Raw genomic sequence first — 20,025 nt, 5'->3', positions numbered from 1 at the left:
GGTTTCAGCCTGCGGGCTGCTTCAAGCGCTTTTCTCCGTATTCTTTTAGAGGAACACTTTAGCTAAGAACCAGGAGGGTGTTTGTTCAGTTCGCAGCTCTTCAAATGCACTGCTTGCAAACTTCCCATAGAAGCTGTGCAATAGCATCTGGCCCTTGAACAGATCCCATATTTCAAGGTATAGCAGCCTGTGTGGACACTGGCAGCATTCAGACATGGTAGTGCAAAACGCCACCGGTAGGTGGCTGAAAAACTCATGCGCTGCACTGCCTTCTTTTCTACGTGGAATATCGAGCTATCGAGAGGGAGTTGCAGAACTCGTGCGATAAAAAAGAAAAACTCTGGTTTGAGAAGCATTTTAGAGAAAGCGTATGCATCCGGAATCTCATATCATTTTCATTTCCTTAAGGGTCTCCTTTCAGGGGCATTATGTAAGGAATGATTATGATTTTTTATTTGTCGTACTTAGTAATGAAGCGTTATGGTAATGATAAAAAATAATTGCTTTGCACGCGAAGTTCTCGGGATATGTTACAAAATCATCGGGAAGCCCATATTAGTCTGCGACTGCATGAGAGGAATGAAGCTGCATTGTTGCCGGCGAGTACACGTCGCCGGCCGATCTGTAGGTGATGCTGTGTGCGGGAATTATGCTTGCCGATAGGACCATATAGGGGCAGTTAGGTGATTGCTGTAAACCGAAAAGAAAAAAATAAACTTGTGGAATGAAGAGACTGGCTTCGCGGCGGAACGGTTGAAGTGGCTGTAAGCCCGAAAGTGATTTCAGGGATGACACTCTGTGGCTGTAACGGTCCGACGAATGTACTACTATGAGCAGTATGAGCCGGAAGACGGGAGCGCGTGCTCGATTGCGTCGAACCCTACCTGTATTGATATGTAGCGGGCGCTTTCAGAAAAAAAAGTTTTATTTCTCGAAAGCAGGCAAGCAGCACAACCCTTTCCACGATGTTGTGAAAAGCGGCCGCCACATATCGCTACAGGTAGGGTTGGAAGCAATCGAGCACGGGCTCCCGTATTCCTGCTCATACTGCTCATGATAGCACAAATCATGCAGTGACGTTCTGCAGTAGTTGTAGAGCATAAGGCAGATAAGCTTAATGTTGAGCCGATTGGGTTGTGCAATCTTAATTTTTATTTGACTAGTCAATCCTAGTAACATGACAGGCTCGAGCGGATGTAGAAGATGACGTTTTTAAAAACGTAGCTGAAGAAAGGATGTTAGTTATATGCGTTTTCAGGGCATATCAGTGCGCAACATTACGTCTAGATATTTGTATGGTTTCACTGGTGGCACGGTAACGAAGGCAGTATGATAAAGTGAAACAAGCGAGTAACGACAGTGGTGAATTAAACTAGATTCGATTTGCAATAGTCAGCTCCATTAGCGAAGTTTTAGACGAATCCTGCGTCCCTTAAAAGTGTGTTATTGCGCGACAATTCAAGTATGTTATCAGCGGTATAATATAATTTTACAGGACACAAGCGTGGGCAAATAATTAATGTGCTATATTTGAAAAATATCCAGTACCTGGGGTTTTTAAAAGCGCTTGCTCTTACTACTCGCATTTGAACATTTCTTGTGCGTCCGAGATTTCAAGATGGCGGCTGGAAATCTCAGGTCAGCAATATGTCAGCCCCATCACGTGACCGCGCGAGCTCAGTCGTCGTGCCGGCACAGCGGCTGCTGTTAACGGCAGCTTTTCTTGCGCTCCTGCGTGTTTCTACTTACATTGTGTTTCTGTCGTCTTTGTGGCGACTTCGCCGTCCAAAGCGAAGGCGAATGGCCCGCCGTCTCTGCTGCCTACCGTGGGTAACAATGTTGATCCAGGAAGTGAACGTGGTTCAAGTGTGGATGTCCCCTTGCAGCTACCGGGGTCACGCGAGTTTCTCCGACATGGATGACCAGGAATACGATGATGGCTACGCAGCGATGGTTGAGTTGAGTTGAGGTGTTAAATGCTACAGGTGGGGTTAGCCTTGCTTTATCTGCCGGTAATTGCTCCACAGTAGCGTCCCTTCTATATTAACAATGTCCTAAAGCCTGTCGCACCTACCATGCTATGCGCGCAGTCTTTTTTAATAGCACACATTCTCTCCCACAGTCACCATCTATGCACACAATCAATCCACACAGTCCACATCACAGTCCACTCCAGAAGTCACCATCTATGAACATATTCAGTCACAGTAGAACATAGGCCATTGTAGTGCTACAATCCATACAAACATTCAATCACAGTATAACGTAGTCCACTATAACGTAGCATTTGATTGGTGATGCCGTCGGGACCTGGTGTACACCGGCGCCGCAGGCCACTGAGCGCAGTATGAAGCTCACGAAGCGTGAACGGGACGTCCATGATAGACTTGAAGGAAGCAAGTGGTGTATATATATATCTATTCCAGAATTAGCGCGTACGAGTGCGGCTGTAAATTCCTCTGCCAAGCCCGCAATAGGTTTTTCCTTGCGTATTGCAAGAGCTTCAAAAGGCTTCGAAGGGCGAGATTCTCCAGCAAGGCTGCCAATAACTCGCCATATTCTCGTCATCGGGGAGAACACAGACAAACTAGAGCAGAATGAGGCCCATTGCGACCTGTACAGCTTGTTCGTGTGCCGTCTAATAGCAGAATTCAGCCTACTGAAGGTCGTCTTCAGTTGCCTGTCGTCCTTCTTCCGCACGAGTTGGCGCTCCACCCTTCTTCTCGCTGCGCAAAAGTTCCCGAGTTTTAAATCCGGGGCCGGAAAATGATCAGGTAACTTGACCACCGTAGTTACTGCTAGCTTACTAAAATAATTTTGTCAACATCATCACCAGAAACACGTTCTAGGTGCTCTCTGTACTTGTCCCAGTTAACCACATTACTAATTTAAGTACCATGCATACGAAAGTAGGCAGCAAACACAAATACCGGATAGTGATCAATTCCCATGTGGTCAGGCACTGTTGACCAACTCACGCGGACGTCAGGTGAATGCAGTGTCAGGTCTATAGCTGTTGCTGAGGCTGGAGGCCGGAAGAAAGTGGGGCTTCCGTCATTGGCAACACACAGGTCTAAACTGTCAATAACCTCTACGAGTTTGCATCCACGGGAATCCGTGTTCCTGTCACCCCAAACGGCATGATGGGCGTTGAAATCACCGCAGATGATTCTTGGACCTGGGCAGCGGTCGCAGAGCTGCTGTAGAAACAAATCCAATGCTACCTTCTTCCGCGGAGACACGTACACGGATGCGATAGAAATGGTTCGAGAGCCGAGCTGTATTCTCACAGCCGCTACCTCAATGTCATCCGTGTAAAGATCAGCAACGCTTAAAGAAATATGTGGAATTTTCCTTCTTATGTAAAGAACAGCACTTCCTGCAGAAAATGACTTTATCCTGCAGTTTTTATGGGCGACATATCCAGTCAAACGTCTCCCGCTTGGCAGGCCAGCTTCTGACAGTGTCAATACTGGAACGCGTCTCTTTCAAAAATAGTTTTAGTTCAGCTAACCCACTTAAAATTCGAGCGCAGTTCCACTGCAATACAAACGGCACTTTTCGGTGCATATGAGATCCACGAGGGTTAACCCCATCCATATTAGATGGCAAGGAAGTTCGCTGCGAAGGTGGCAATTAGGGACTCAAAAGAAAGCACCGGCTGTATGGAGTTCTTCAGGTTACCAGGCGCCATCGCTGGAACATGTGAACGCAGGGCCCCAAACAAAACATGAAGAAGGTCAGACATACCTTGATTTTTGAGCTCCTTATTTTGCGCAACGCACTCACAACATCGACAAAAGATGCCGACGGGGACACAATCTTGACCGCAGTAGCTGGTTTTTTTTGTCACTTGTGCATGTGAGGGTCTCCCTTGCCGTAGAGTCTGGCTGTGATCCGGCCGCTCAGGAACATGGACACTTTTTGCTGGAGGTCGAACAGCCGACTCGCGCACACTGGGCCTTGGCGTCTTGCTGGACTCAGGTCTCTTAGGGACATTGTTGGGGAACGTAACATCAGACTCTAACACTTGGAACTCGTCTAATCCTGGGACATGCGTCTCAGTTGGTGGGGTGTTGGGACCAATAATAAAAGATATCCGACGGTGCAGAGCGCTCACACGGAAGGGAAGGCCTCCGAAACTCGCTGGATGATCACCGCCGCCTTTGGCACAAGCCAAATCGGCCTTGCTGGTTTTAAAGTCGTGGTCGCCTCCGCACCGCTTACAGCGTCGATCCTTTGTGAAAACTTTGGCCACGTGCCCAAACCGTTGGCATCTAAAACACCGTAAAGGAGCTTCAGTGAAATCTGCAACTGCGCGTTTTGTGAATCCCAGATCAATTTTTTCGCGGAGCTTTGAGTTGGGAGCGAATGTCAACATGATAGAGTTGGTAGCTCTCGTAGTCCATTCTTTTCCTGGAGAATCCAGACGACGCACAAGACGTTTTACGTGCATTACACCTTGTGGATTCAGATAATCAGGTAGGTCGCGTTCTGAATACCATTTTGGTACACCCTTAATAACACAGGTGTTCTTCATGTAGCAATGGGGCAATCGCACGTTATCTTTGATGCCAAAATTCTGAGAGCTCTGCAGGAGCTTGTCAACCTGCTCTTCCGTCAAGACATCCAGCTGAAGATCCCCCTGCATGGTGAACCGACTTGGAATCGGAGCTGATACCAGCAGTGACTGAATGGCCGCGAAAAGTAAGATGGGATTCTTCTCTCTTAAACCAACCCCTTTTTCTGTGGGCTCAACCACTACCGGGATCCCTACCGTTCGTTGCTTTCGATGACTCACCAACTTGAAGCCCTCGTTGTCCACGTCAGCCACATCGGCCACTGACTCGTCACCGTCCTCGGTCGTTGACTCAGCCCAACTAAGCGATGAGGTCTCACTGGACGGGTGATCGTGTCCATGTACTGGTGTCTCCACAGCCTGGGAAGCCATGACCACCTCTTCCGAGCCAGCCTTCATTAATTGGCGTGGTTCCTTTAGGCTTGCCGGCGCCGGAGCAGCCGTACTCTTCCCATAGGGAGAGTACCGCCTTGAAGATGCTGCCGTCCTCGAATATTCAAATAAAACTAGGTAAATTAGAGAAAATTAGGTAAATAAATAGAGCTGAGGTGACAGGAGATCGAACAACGTCTTCGTCTTCACAGCGATGGTGAGTCGGCGCCTGAAAAGCAAGCTGCGCAAGAATTCCAAAGAGTGTGTGCAGAGTGTGAGTACGAAGTGGCGTAAGGTGCGCAGTTCGAACACGATGAGGGTAAATGAGGCGAGTGTGAGGGCGCAACCACACACGATTTCATACATGCCTGCCGTAGGTAAGGATAATAACAATTCCATCAACACTAAGACACTCACTTTTTTCCCTTTAGCGGCTCGTTCCTGGCTAAGTTAAGGACGTGAGAATTAATGCGAGAAGGAATATCCTTTCCGTTGACGTCTCCAACAGGGCTACCCTGGAGAAGTTGACGGCTTTTGGAGCTTGGCGACATGCGTGTTGCTCGTTCTTTGCACACGGCCTTAACACTACAGCGGGAGTGATTAGTAATGTAGACATCGAGATAAGAGGCATGGACTTGGTGCACCTATTATCATGCTGAGTTCTAACATTCACCGGTTTGGGCAAACGAATTGCGTGAAACTAGTGGTTGAAAGCACCAGTTTACCATCGAACGTGAAGATCGGCTTTGTGAGCGATTCAATTCTCCCTTATGTACCTCGCCTTGTGCAGTAGCGAAAATATCAGAAGCTGGGACTCGTGAGCGCTGCAAGCATGAGCATGAAAGCCTGCCTTCGCCGAGAAGCTGCAAAAGTGGTTCACCGCTCAAGAAAACGTACACCGAACCGGCGGAAAAGCTGGAACACGGCAAATGAAGTGGCAGCGCATCTTCTGCAACAAGGCCAGTCTCCTGTGCAGAAGCCATCGGCTCCACCTGCACAAGTGCCAAATATTCCAAGCACTCCGAAGGATTCTGCAGCATGACAACCTCTATGAACGCGCTCTGCAATCTCCGAGGCGCGTCGACAATGCGTTTACCGGTTGTGTCTACCACAGATGACGAAACTAGGGTTATTCTTAAGCAACTAATCAGCACCCTAGGGCCAATCATTCCTGGTGGGGACACGCCCATTACAAGGGCAGCTCTCCAAATTTTAGACTCTGCGGAGCCGGTCCTTGCTACTCTTACTACAACGTCGCTTGCACGATCACTACAGGAGAGACTTTCTCGAGCGTCAATATTTCAATGCAATGCACGAGGTCTGCGAAGCTGCCTACCGGACGTCAGGCAGAGAATATTTCACTACTGGTTACCGGTGCTTGTATTATATGTGCCTAATGATACCTCTCTCTTTTGCCTGCCAAGATGGGAGCAATTTTTATTTGAAGCGGCTGGACATCCCAACGATGTTATACTATTCATTCTCCCGCGACCTGACTTACAATGTCCAGCTCCTCGAGGCAGCAACAACGAGTATGTTGCTGTAACTGTCATTATCGGTGGCTACCTCCCACTTAGGAGTAGATTTAGTGCCACACGACTTAAATCACTTGTGGACATTTCGCAGCCCAGTATCATAGTCGGAGATTTCAATGTAATTCCCATTGCAGGGAAAGCGCGGTAACGAACGTTGTGACCGGCATATCGCTATATTCTTGGAAAATGCAGGCTTTGTTGTTGTCAATGAATAGATGCCGGCCTTTTTTCGCGGATCTGCCTACAGCAGCTGTCTGCACCTGGCATTGGTGTCGAGGCGTCTCTCATCATCCGCAACTTCGTGTGCTGATGTCGAAATTTACGGCAGTGACCACACGCCAACATATGCACAGCTTTTCTTTCATTCATTCATTCAGTCTTTATTTTTCTCTTGGACAGAGAAGGAGACAGGACTAAAAGCTCGTAAGCTTGACAGAGGTCCTGCCCCCTTTATCAACTTGGCAGTACAGTACACAGGCAGAGATTTTCAATTTTCAAACAAAAACACTGAAAGAAATTAACAAAACACTTTGTAAAAAAGCAGCGCTATGCATTGCATCACAAACATAGGTATTAGAAAAACAAATAACTGGTCATGGGGAAACGAAAAAAATAACAGGTATTGGTTTAAACTGAGTGCAATATTACGTAATCTTGCTAAGAAAAAATCGCTTAATAACATCACTTGAATGCTGAAAGGGGTCAAAAAATTCTTTGTTTAATTTATTTAATAATATTGGAACAGTATAAGAAAGAGACTGCTCGGTATAATATGCCCTAGGCGTCGGCACTAACCAAATTTTTTTTTGTCTAGTCTGCAGGATATGCGTGTTTTTCTCAAGTTTTGCCAGATAACTAATATAATGTTCATCACTTTGTGAAGAGCGTTTATATATCATTAAATGTCTATAATTAATTAAACTATAGATTGGTTTGACCATCTGGTTTGACCGCTGGTTTGACCATCTTCCACGTGGAAAGGCTCGCAGCACTGTGTAGAATTCTTTCCGAAGCGTTTTAGAAACGAGCTGTGAGTGCCACAATACCACAGCAAATGTGGAGCAGCGCATGATTACGGCTATGCTAGAGTCATCGCGTAGCAAGTCGGCTCCAAGCCCCAATACACAGTGGATGTGCTCTATGCTCATATACATTCCATTCGTCGACGTACCGAAAGAACATACCTCACTACGAAAGACCTCCAGGATCTCCGGGCTTCTCGGCGTGCACAACGGCAAGTCCAGCGCTCTTTGGAGAAATCGGTAGACAGCGGTGGCGAAAATTTTGCTGCAGGCTTGATCCCCGAAAACCATTCTCAAGAATCTGGCGTGTCATTCGAGCATTGACTTCAATTGCACAGCAGCAGCAAACTTTCCGCGCATTGACACTTTTCCAGCGCCGGGAAGCTCTTGAGGTTCCGGAGGATTTGTGCGTGTGAATTGCTGGAAGCACATTTGTTGTCTCGCAGCCTCGGTGTGCTCCTCGTACCGTGGATCGTCGTCGAGAGCTTCCATTTACTCTGCACGATCTCAAAGCAGCGTTTTCTGCTTGTAAACAATCTTCTTCCCCTGGACCTGATAGAATCACCTAGAGTGGGCGTCGTCACCTGGGTCCGAAGAAGAAGGATCCCTTTTAAAATAGCTTAACCATGCTTGGGTCACTGCCAGTGCTTCACATTAATAGAAAAGAAGATGCATTGTAGCGCTACTCAAACCAGGAACATCGCCACGCGACAAAACATCCTACAGACTTGTAAGGTCTCGCAGGGTGCGTTGGCAAAAGAGTGGAACGCAAGATATTAACACGTCTCGAACTGTTTCTGGAAAAGGGCAGCCTACACCCAGACGCAAATACATGATTGTGCAAAGGTCGCTCCGCTATCGACAGTGTAATTGATCTGGTGTCGATGGTAGAACACGAGAAAAGTCGCCAAAGGCTATTCGCTGCTCTCTTCCTTGATATCAAGGGCGCATTTGACAATGTTTAGCCCGATGCAATCTTAGACACTTTTAACAAATGCGACTCAGACGCCCTACATCAATGGAGTGCAAGTTATCTGTGGAACCACGCGTCTACATGGGGACTGATGAAGGTGACCCGACAGATCATCTCGTCACGCGTGGCGTCCATCAGGAAGAGTGCTTAGTCCACCATTATCTAATCGACCTATACAAAGAAATACCAAACACGGTATCCGCGTACGCGGACGATATCTGCATATGGACATCAAGTGTGACGCGCCCCGAATTGCAAACGAGATAGCAGCGTTCAGCGTCCATTGTGCCTACGTACATGCCTCGTCAGGGGCTTGAGCCATTGCCCACTAAAAGCTGTCATATTAGCTTTTACACGAAAGTTGACGGCGTTGTACCCTGTCAGAACGGACGATGGAGCCATTCCATATGTGACAGTATAAATTCTTAGAAGTCTCCCCGCAGGGGGCTTCTGCAGCTTGGAGGCGTTGGTGAGTGGCGACACCACAGTTTCTCGAGCATCCGCAGGGACATCCCCGCAAGAGGATAATGGTGAATAGTGCACCACTACGGACCCGAGCACCCGCGCCTAGCCGTGCGTGGCATCGCCATGTACAGGGAAAAGGGGTTCCTGGTGGTTGAGCCGATGCAGAGTGTTTGGACCCTTAGGGCCCCTCTGCGGAGGCAACGCACCAGTTTGGCCCCAGCTTCTGTAGACGGCACCTCCGGCCTGACCCGACCGGGGGGAATCGGCAGTCGCCTTTTCCTATCCTCTCCTCCAACTTTCACTTTCCTATCTCTTTCTCACAACTCTCCTATCTCTTACTCACTTCTTGGTTTTTCCTTTTTGCCTGGCGGCGAGGGTTAACCTTGTCTGACCAACTACCCTGAGTTGCGTCATATTTGATTACAGTTGAGGTGTACAGCTGGCGTGGGCAGGACTTGCTATCAAGTTCCCTTCCCGTCCCCTTGTCACATACACTCCGTGGTGGGTGGCTGGCACCAGGACTGAAAAACAAATTTTTTTTTATGGCTCCCTTACTTTCAAAACCAGATCGCTCTTTCAAAAGAAGGCGGAACGAGGCAGGCGACTTCTTTTAAAACAGGAAAGTAACTTTCCCCAAATATCTCTTGATACACAGTGAAGAACAAGATAAACGGGCAAGAATAATATCCCCCTTCCTTGTGTCAAAGTGCTTAACTGAAACCTTAGGCATTGGCTATAAGCTCTCAAAAATGGCCATAGCGGCGATTTATTGCTTGAACTGTGCAACAATGTCCAATACTCTGAGCTCTCCAACCTAACGTCCATAGGAGAAATTCCTGTCTCCGTGACTTCTCATCTCTCACTTCATACTGTCCGAGGCGTAATATCCGAAAATGATTGTGTTCACATTACCGAAAAAGAAATGCTCGGACGGCTCACCGACCAAAACATCATAGATGTCCACCGAATCAAAATCCGGAAAGACAATAAGGAAATAGACCGAAAACACTTGATGCTCACGTTCAACTCCAGCACATTGAGCACATTGCCCGACACAATCGACGTGGGATATTTGAAAGTCAATGTAAGACCATACATACCCAACCCTCGCAGATGTTTCAGTTGTCAAAAGTTCTAGCTGCCACGGCTCACAAAGCTGCCGCGGTCGCATACTTGCGCAAAATGTGCTACGAATGGTCACCAGTCTGATGGATGTGACGCAGGCCCGCGCTGTCCAAACTGTGGAGGAGACCTTGCTGCATACTCCAGGGCGTGTCCGTCCTGGAAGAAAGAAAAAGAGATATCATCATAAAGAAGGAAAAAATTTCATTTAAGACGCGAGAAGGCGTTTTGTGCTTACAAACACATTCCCCTTCACAGCAATACAAAACTTCGCTGATGTGGTGCGCAGGGGCGTAGTACCACACAGCACTGCGGCACCTGCAAGGCCGCTTACGGAGCCTATGGCAGGGTCATGCATGCTCCAGGCAGGCTCAGCGAAAACTCCCCTGTCATTGCCAAGGCAAGGAGCGCCAGTCCATGGGTCGGCAGCCCGCAGGACCCCCCCCCCCCCCCCCCCCCCCCGTCGGGAGAGGCCTGAAACTAACACAACCGCGGCTGCGCGGTCCTACAGCACCTCTGGCTAGGTGATGGATATAACCCCCAGTCTGCCCGTTTTACAGCGGCGTAACAGCTCTCTTGAGCGGCAAAAAGACAGGCCCCCATAACGGGCCCACCACATAGATAAATCATCCTTCATTTCCTCTCAAAAGCATAAACATGGCTTTTTAATTCAGTGGAATTGCTAAGGACTCATGCGGAATTACAGTGCTATAACAAATATTTTAGGGTCAATGTTACCAATAATTTTATGTCTTCAGGAGACCAATCTTGGTTCACAACATGTGCATATACTAAAACATTACAAAAATTTTAGACGCGATCGAGAGCAGGCAAATCGACTCCCGGGAGGCATCGCGGTTGTCCTTAAAAGCGGCATCCCTGCTCAAGAGATCAAGCTCTAAGCAAAACTTGAGGCGGTAGCAGTCAGCATCGTCAGCTAGAAAACGCTAACAATCTGCTCCGTATACATTCCTCCACACTTTACATTAACGGTCCTTGACCTACAAGAATTGATATCATGGAATCACAGCGCTAGCATACAAGGACACAGGGAGGACACAAACACACACTTGCAGTGAACTGTCAACTTTATTTTGAACTTGTCTGAACCGTGCCTTATATGTAACAGAACGGCATTAACACGCAAGCGCATCTACTGCACAGATACGACGGGAATAGTCTCAGCCACATTTTGATAGTGCATTCAGGGAGGGTGACTGAGACAGACTATTCCCGTCGTATCTGTGCAGTAGATGCGCTTGAATGTTAATGCCCTGCTGTTACATATAAGGCACGGTTCAGACAAGTTCAAAATAAAGTTGACAGTTCAGCACAAGTGTGTGTTTGTGTCCTCCCTGTGTCCTTGTCTGCTAGCGCTGCGATTCCATGATCACCACCAACTCGCCCAGCAAGATACCCTGCATAAGAATTGATAGGTGAACTTTCAGAGCCATATCTGGTAGTTGGGGATTTTAACGCTCACTTCCCTTTTTGGGGAAGCGAGCGCTGCGACTCTAGGGGGCAAACAATCGAAGATTTTATTCTCACAAACAATATATGTCTTTTAAACACGGAAAAGGCCTCGTGCTGCTCTCCAACCTCAGACAATATGAGCTGTTTAGGTTTGCCGTTTAGTTCATCATCTGTTTTTAATGATCTTAAATGGAATATTATCGACAACCCATGCGGCAGTGACCACCATGCTGTGTTAATAAGTTTGACATCCGCAACAGAAATCATCCCAACTAAACCGCGACGTTGGAAGCTGCATTTAGCAGACTGAGAAATTTTTAGAGCAGAGGAAAATTTAGGAGATATAGGTTTAGAAAAAGTCAGTATCGATGATGTAAGCGAAATGTTCACGAATGGTATAATTACTGCCGCACACTTAGCTATTCCCCAGTCTTCAAGAGTGGTGCGGCAAAAACGCGAAGTGTGGTGGACAAAGGAATGCAAGGAAGTAAAAAAAAAACAAAATAAAGCTTGGGGCAAATTTCGCATGTACATCACACACGAGAACCTGGTACGTTTTAAAAAGGCAAGAGCAAAAGCTCGGTACGTCCATCGCAGTGCGAAGAAAGCCTCATCTCAGAGTTACATTTCATCTATGAGCTCCCAAATAACATAAAAAAATCTGGGAACAGGTTCTGAAGTGAAATGGCAACTTCTCACCGTTCAGGATTCCTCTTTTGACAACACCTGGCTTACAAACAAGCATAAAAAAACAGAGAGACATTTTGGGGGAACACTTCGCTGCAGTTACTAGTTCATCTCACTATACGCAGTCATTCTAGCAATTGCCGAAAAATAAAGACTTCCAACAAATAGAGGTGCAAACCAAAAATACAACAATTTAATCAACTCCAAGAAATAAATACTGTACTGTGTGCCGGCAAAAAAAAAAACTGCTTCTGGACCCGACTAGATACACCATCAAATTCTTGCCAATTTTTCCCAGCCTGCCATAGAGGCACTCTTGAAATTCTTTAACAAAATATTCACAGAAAAAAAATACCTAAGCAGTGGAAGAAAGCCGTCATGGTGCCATTTCTGAAACATGAAAAACCACCGACTTCCTCAAGTATCTAAGGCCGATAGCTCTCACAAGCTGTCTTTTGAAAGTGACCTTAACATTTCTCCTTGAATCCCGCGAACTTCTTGATGTCCATCAATGCGGTTATAGAAAAGGATGCTCAACATCAGACCATTTAGTTAGCCTCGGAAACACAATCAGGGAAGCTTTTATACACAAATAGCACTGTCTTACCGTTTTCTTCGATATGGAGAAAGCGTATGATACAACCTGGAGGTTTGGGATCTTCCGCGACCTGGGCGACCTAGGTATCCGCGGTAGGATGTTAAACTGCCCCAATTACTTTTTTTCCGACCGCTCATTTCAAGTACGCCTGAGATCAACCCTGTCCAGGAGCTTCATTGAAGAGAACGGGGTTACCCAGGGGTGTATTTTAAGCACAACACTTTTTATTGTAAAGATGAATTCCATAAGTAAAATAATCCCAAAGCCAATCCTGCATTCAGTGTACGTTGATGATCTTCAAGTAGCCTGCACATCCTCAAACGTAGCAACATGCGAGAGACAAATACATTGAAATGAACAAATTAGTGACATGAGCAGATAAGAACGGTTTCCAGTTTTCCACACAGAAAACAGTCGCCATCCTTTTCTCGCTGAAACAAGGCATACAAGCCCACCCATTCATACACCTGAATGGAACACAGCTACCTATCAAAAATGAGCACAAATTTCTGGGGATAACTTTCGACGAAAAACTGAACTGCCTGCCTCATATATACGCACGAAAAAAAGAACCTCTGGATCCCTAAATATACGCAAAGGACTTTCACGTAAACGTTGGGGTGCTAACAGGACATGTCTTTTACAAATTTATCGCTCCGTCGTACACTCTACATTAGACTACGAATGTATAGTTTACGGGTCAGCGAGACCTTCGTACCTGAAACGACTAGATCCAATACATAATTTAGGTGTGCGTCTTTCCTCTGGCGCTTACTGGACGTCGCCCATAAAAAAGTCTTTATGTAGAAATCAACGAACCGTCACCTACAGATAGAAGAACCATGCTCACATGCTCATACATTTTAAAAATCTGTTCACTGCCCGAACACCAATGTTACCCAATAGTCACAAAGTGCCAATCTAGAACATTGTTTAACAATAAATCTCTCGCTTTCAGGCCACTCCTGCGTTTTGAAGAGATGTGCCAAAACCTCAGTGTACTAGATACATTACGTGACATACATTGCGTGAGGCGCTCGTCTACTTAGCCGGAGTACCCGGCTTCGGGCACTATCTTACGGCGCGGTTCGGATGTCCACCGAGATGGGTGAGACAATTACTGTGGCATTTACTTTCCACAAAGATCAATTTTAATAAGTTTAAAAAGGAGCCACTACTTGTGCATTTGCGGCCCCTTGGCAAATATTAATAGTGCGCATCCAGAAGGAGCCTATTCGACAGTAATCAGGACGCAGCGTAATTTGATGCCCCCAAACTACATGCTGAACCAGATTTCGAAGGTGCCATTATAGATAATTGAAAATCGCAACGTGCGTGTCACTATCCCAGCAATACAAAAAATCTGTACATTGCGACAGTGAGATTCAAACAATTGGCGTTATCGCATATGTACTCCACGTAAGGTTACTCAGAATATGTTTTTGTCGATGGAGAAGTGACGAAGACCTCTTAAGCAGCGGTTATTGTTCCGCACACTATGTTTGCATTCCGAAATCACCTATCAGCGCAAGACGTTCTATTGCATATCAAGGAGGAGGTGCTCGATACTGTCAAAAAATATGCAGAAAACACCTTGCTCGCTGCCAATCTTAAATCGACCGTCGACAAAGTCAGTCACAGGATTGTGGTGGAGGGGCTCAGCAACCTGGGTTGCAGGCGAAGATTATACAACTATGTAAAAGCCTTTTTCGGCAACAGAACTGCTACTATTAGGAGGCATCAGGACTGACACTCTCATCACCCCCAAAAAAGGAACACCGCACGGCTCTGTGATATCCCCTATACTTTTTAACATTGTTATCATTTGGCTAACAAGGAAGCTTCCAATAATTGAAGAACTCAGGCATGCCATCTATGCAGACGATATATCAACCGGGGTGACAAGGGGATCCTTAGGAGAAGGTAAGGTAAGCAAACTTTATTGGATCTTTTAAGGAATTCGCGGCTGCAGGACCCGCGTCGTCCTCGTCTCAGACGGTCCCGGGTCCTGTCCTCGCAAGGTCGGGCCCCTATTCCAGGGCTCCGCTGAGCCGGGCTGCCTCACAAGCGTGCTGCACCAGGGTCCTTTGGACTGTGAACTCGCTTCTGACGAGCCGACTCTCCCATTGCTCCGCACTCGGGTGTTCGTGTTGGTGGAATGTTCTGTTTCGCTCACACTCCCACGTGATGTGGCAGAGCATGGGCACCGCCCCGCACCAAAGGCATGTGGCTCTGTACTGTGTTGGAAAAATCTTGTTCAGTAGGTGCAGGTTGGGAAAAACACCCGTTTGCAGCCTGCGCCACCCGGTCGCCTCCTCCTTTGTTAGCGCCCTGTGTGGCGGTGGGTACCGATATCTCATGCCCCTGTATAGGCCCTGGTGCTCCGCGTACCCCCGTCGCAGGCCTGGGTGTATAAGTCGTCCGGTTGCCCCGCTCGGAAACTCAACTCGCGAGCAAGGCAGTCCGCCTTCTCATTCCCCTTAATGCCTACGTGCCCGGGTATCCATATCAGGTTGTGTATGTCTTATATCCAAGCATTTTACCTTTCTGAGTATGTTTAGGGCCACGCTACCTATTCTCCCTCTAATGTAGTTTCTGCATGCCTCCTTCGAGTCAGCAAGTATATTTAGGGATTTGTTTTCCCTGGACCCATTAGCTACCGCCAAGGCTATGGCGATCTCCTCAGCCTGTGTTGCGTCCGCAACCCCGGCTGCTGCGCATGTAACCAGATCTCCCTTGTGATTGACCACCACCGCTGCGGCCGTGCGTTTCCTCCCGGTTAGGTACAGTGACGCATCCGTACAGACTGCTTTCCAGTTGGGCCAGTCCCCGTTCCTCATACTCGGCTATCGGTTTCCGTCTGCCCTCGTGCAGGCTCGGATCTATATTCCTAGGCAGGGGGTTACCCTAAGTATTCCCCTGATTCCGTCTGGGAAGTCCTGGTACCTGTCCATGTGACCTTGTGTATCCACCCTTATCCTTTTCAGTAGCGCCCGGCCTGTTTGCGTGCCTCGGAGTCTCATAGTTTGCGCTCTGAGCAGGGCTTCTCCCAGTTCGTAAAAGGTGTTGCTGATTCCTAGTTGGAGCAATTCTTCGTTTGATGTATTCCTGGGTAGATGGAAAGCGATCTTGTATGCCTCCCTCAGGATTACATCTATCTGCTCCCTGTCTGTCTTCGTTGTCACTTGGTAGGGCAAGGAGTATGTGACACGGCTGACTATCAGGCTGTTAACGAGTCTGAGTGTGTCCTCTTCTTTCATGCCATATCTCCTGTGTGAGACCCTGCTGATCAATCGTCCTACCTGCTCTGCTGCTTTACTTATTAGGCTAATGGTGTGGCTGCACTTCCCACTCCTTTGCAACCATATACCCAGCACCCTTATCATGTCCTTTTCTGAGATTTTCTGCCCCTCTAGACGGACTTCTAGGTCTGCCTTGGTGGGGTGCCTTCCGACCCTCAGAAGCTCTGACTTCTTGGTCGAGCATTTGAGACCTCTTTCCCTGGTGTAGTTCTCCACACAGGAGGCCGCTTGCTGTAGCCTGTCCTGTTTCTCCCCGAGCGAGCATTGGGTAACCCATACCGTGACGTCTTCCGCGTACATCGCGTGTTGTATTCCTGGTATTCTTTCCAGTTGCCTTGCTAGCCCGATCATCGCCACGTTGAATACGAGTGGTGAGATAATTGAACCTTGGGGTGTGCCTTTGCATGATGTAGAGAAAGGATCGCTTCTTAGCTCTCCCAGTCCGACCGTTGCAGTTCTGTAGCTTAAGAAGGCCCTGATGCAGTTATGAACCCTTCTTCCGCAATTGGTATTGTTGATGCCTTCCATAATGGCCGCGTGGCTGACGTTGTCAAAGGCTCCTTTGATGTCTAGGGCCATGACCACGTTTTCTCCAGTCCTAGGCATGGTGGTAAGGACCTCCTCTCTGAGTTGTAGCAGTATGTCCTGAGTGGATAGATTAGCTCTGAAGCCGAACATGCTGTCTGGGTATAGCCTTTCTCTCTCTAGGTGTGTTTGGATTCTTTTTATGATTATCCTTTCGCAAAGCTTTCCTAGACAGGATGTTAGGCAGATCAGCCTTAGGTTCTCGATCGACAGCTTTATGCCTGGTTTCGGTATCATGACCACCACTGCGTGCTTCCACTCTGCTGGTACTACGCCCTCCTGCCAAAGCTTGTTGAGGTACTCGACTAGTTGGTCTATGGCTTTGTCGCTGAGGTTTCTGATTATCGGGTTGCTGATCTTATCTGCCCCCGCTGCCGTGTTCTTGGTGGCGGACCTCATCGCCTCAATCACTTCCTCCCTGGTGATGGGCCTATCCATGTTCGCATTCTCTTCGCCTCTGTATTCCTCCTTGTAGCTTTCTACCTGTTCCTTCCCAAAGCATTTGTTCCGGACCTCTTCTAGTAGCTATTCTTCAGTGCCGCTGTACTGATGCACTAGCCTTTGTATTGATTAGTTGTTTTCCGCTTTGCTTTGCGTTGGATCCATGAGGGCCCTGAGTATCTGCCACGTCCTGGCTGTACCGAGCGTGCCGTTTAGCGAGTTGCTAAACTGTTGCCAGCCCTGTCTTGCCAGTTGTGCTGCGTACTGTTCTGCCCGGTCAGTTACCTCAGCGATCTTTCTCTTCAGCTTCCTATATAGCTTCTGCCTTTTCCAGCGCTTGGTGAGCCCGCGTCTTGCCTCCCACAGACAGAGGAGACTTTTATCCACTTCCGGTGCCTTCTCCGTCCTATCCACTTCCTTCGTGTGTGCCTCTTGTATGCGCCTGAGTTTTTGGCTCCACTCCTCGGTGGATCTGATGTCGCCCTCTAGCTGTGCGCAGTGCGCCCTAAAGGCATCCCAGTCCGTGATTCGTGCCGTGACGATTTTTCTTTTGACGCCCTTGGCTACCATGCTTGTCCTGATTATGAAGCGGTCGCTTCCTAGATTTTCGTGTAGATTTTCCCACTCCACTTGACTGTTTCCTCTCACGAAGGTTAGATCCGGGCTCGTATCCGGACTCACGCTGTTCCCTGGCCTGGTTGGCTGACTTTCGTCAGTCCGAAGCTCGCATTCCGTGTTCTCTGCCGCCGTGCATATGCTGCGTCCCTTCTTGTCATCTCTAGGGTATCCCCATCTTGGACTTTTTGCGTTTAAGTCGCCTGTTATGACCAGGTTGTTAGGGCCTGCGATCTTGTTCGCTTCCGCAAAGAGCCTAATGAAATCGCCATTTGTTTGCCTTGGCGGGCTATACAGGTTAACTACGAAGGTGCTTTTGGCTTTCGTTTTCTTCTTGGGAATTATCTAGGTTATTACGTAATCTATTTGTGTGTCTTCTATCTGTTTGTATTCTATTGACACCACCCTCTTGCTGATTAGCGTGGCAATGCTACTGCTCTCCTGACATGTGTAACCCCTGAGGAGAAAACAAACACCTTCATCAGGGAGCAGCAGACATGGTCATCACATACGCCCAACGCTGTGGACTTGCATGCTCCCCTGAAAAATCCGAGGTGCTAAGAGTCTGCAGAAAAGGGTATGATCTGCAAAAATCTGTTGACGTCTGCATATGTGAAACGAAGATTCCAGAAGTATCGAAGCATAGAAAGTTAAGATCCTTGCCACGTGGACACAGAGTAACCGTCGTGTAGATCGCACAATTAGACTACTGGAAAATACCACAGCACATATCACAAGGAAGATCGCAGGAATTTCCGACAGAAGAGGTATGAAGGAGAAGCACACATGTAGGCTCATGCAAAGAACATCATCCGTTAACGAGAACAGAAAACTGGGCGAGTTGGAATGGATTAATCTTTAAGCACCGCGAAACACAGGACGTAGAGGAAGAAACACGAGAGGACACGAGCGCTATCTAACAACCGAACTTTTATTTTACAAGGGTTACCGAAAGCAAGAACCGAAAAAAACACACGCAAAAACCCAAATCATAAAATCGTGATAGTCCGTAAAACCGTACGTGCACGCAGCGGGAGGTTAATCGCCTCATTTTAACAAAGCACACCAGCAATCTTAGCACATGACGTGCACCCAGCTATCACCCTCTCGCCACACATTCCCCGAGAGCGTTAATCTCTTTTCCACGGGATTGATAGAAGGCGAAGCGACACATGTTTCAGACTCCTGCATTATCAGAAACGCCTCAACTAACTACCTGCAGGTCCGATTTGGGTGATTAAACAAGATATTTGTCCTGTCCAAATGGGGGAAACAATCTTTACATTTCCGGCAGTGCACAGCAAGGTTCGACGAAACTGCCCCTTTTATTGATCTTCGATGTTCAAACAGCCGCTCGTTTATACAGCGGCGTGACTGGCCGATTTACGTCTTGCCGCAGGAAAGCGGGATAGAATAAACCACTCCAGTGTCGCAGTCGACGAGCGGTTTTTTATTTGAAACTACGCATCTGTTCCTCCCTCGGTCATCCCGGCCCTAGAGCTTCTTTCTTACTGCACTGCAGACTCTGCTTAACTTATTCTTAGCTGTGAAAAATGCTTTTACCCCGTATCTTGCCCCTATCTTCTTCAACTGGTGTGACATTTCATGTAGATACGGAATCCCGACTATTGTTGTTAGCGCGCCGTCTTTTTCTTTTTATTTTGCAAGACTATCGCCCCTAGTCAATATCATTTCGGATATTTGAGCCAGAGTCACATCTGGAAAACCAGCGTCCCTAAGCCTCTGAACCTCCGTCCGTGGCTACCAAACTGGCAGGCATACGGGATTCTAACCGCGACACTGCCCAGCAGACCGGTAACCACTGGAATATAATCTTCGACTCGATACCTGCATTGCAGAGTATGAATAATACATGAAACCACGCACATGCGAGCAGCTAATCAGGCAAATTGTACTTTTCCTAGCTGAGGCGTTGTAGCGCGGCCAAATAATCAGGCTTCAGTGGATACCAAGCCTTTGCAGTATAGCGGGAAATGAGAGCGCTTATGCAGAAGCTAAGTTGGCTCATACTGATCGGGCTTCCATCCAGGTCTCGTTCTAAAGAGGTGACGCAGAAGCCTTATTGGCTCATTCAGCGCAGGCCGCCATGCAACAGCCCTGCAATGATGTGAACCACCAGCAGGACCGCATCTCTCGGCTTGATGATGGTTCGCGACTTCATCTCCCATCAAATGTTATGCAACGTCAAGGAACTCTGCTCCATCGGCAGCGCCTTGGCGTATAGCCTACACTAAA

The sequence above is a fragment of the Amblyomma americanum genome, chromosome 11, assembly GCF_052857255.1.
Source record: "Amblyomma americanum isolate KBUSLIRL-KWMA chromosome 11, ASM5285725v1, whole genome shotgun sequence".
Lineage (NCBI taxonomy): Eukaryota > Metazoa > Arthropoda > Arachnida > Ixodida > Ixodidae > Amblyomma > Amblyomma americanum.
The sequence above is the reverse complement of the archived record's forward strand: the minus strand, read 5'-3'. Positions refer to the sequence as shown.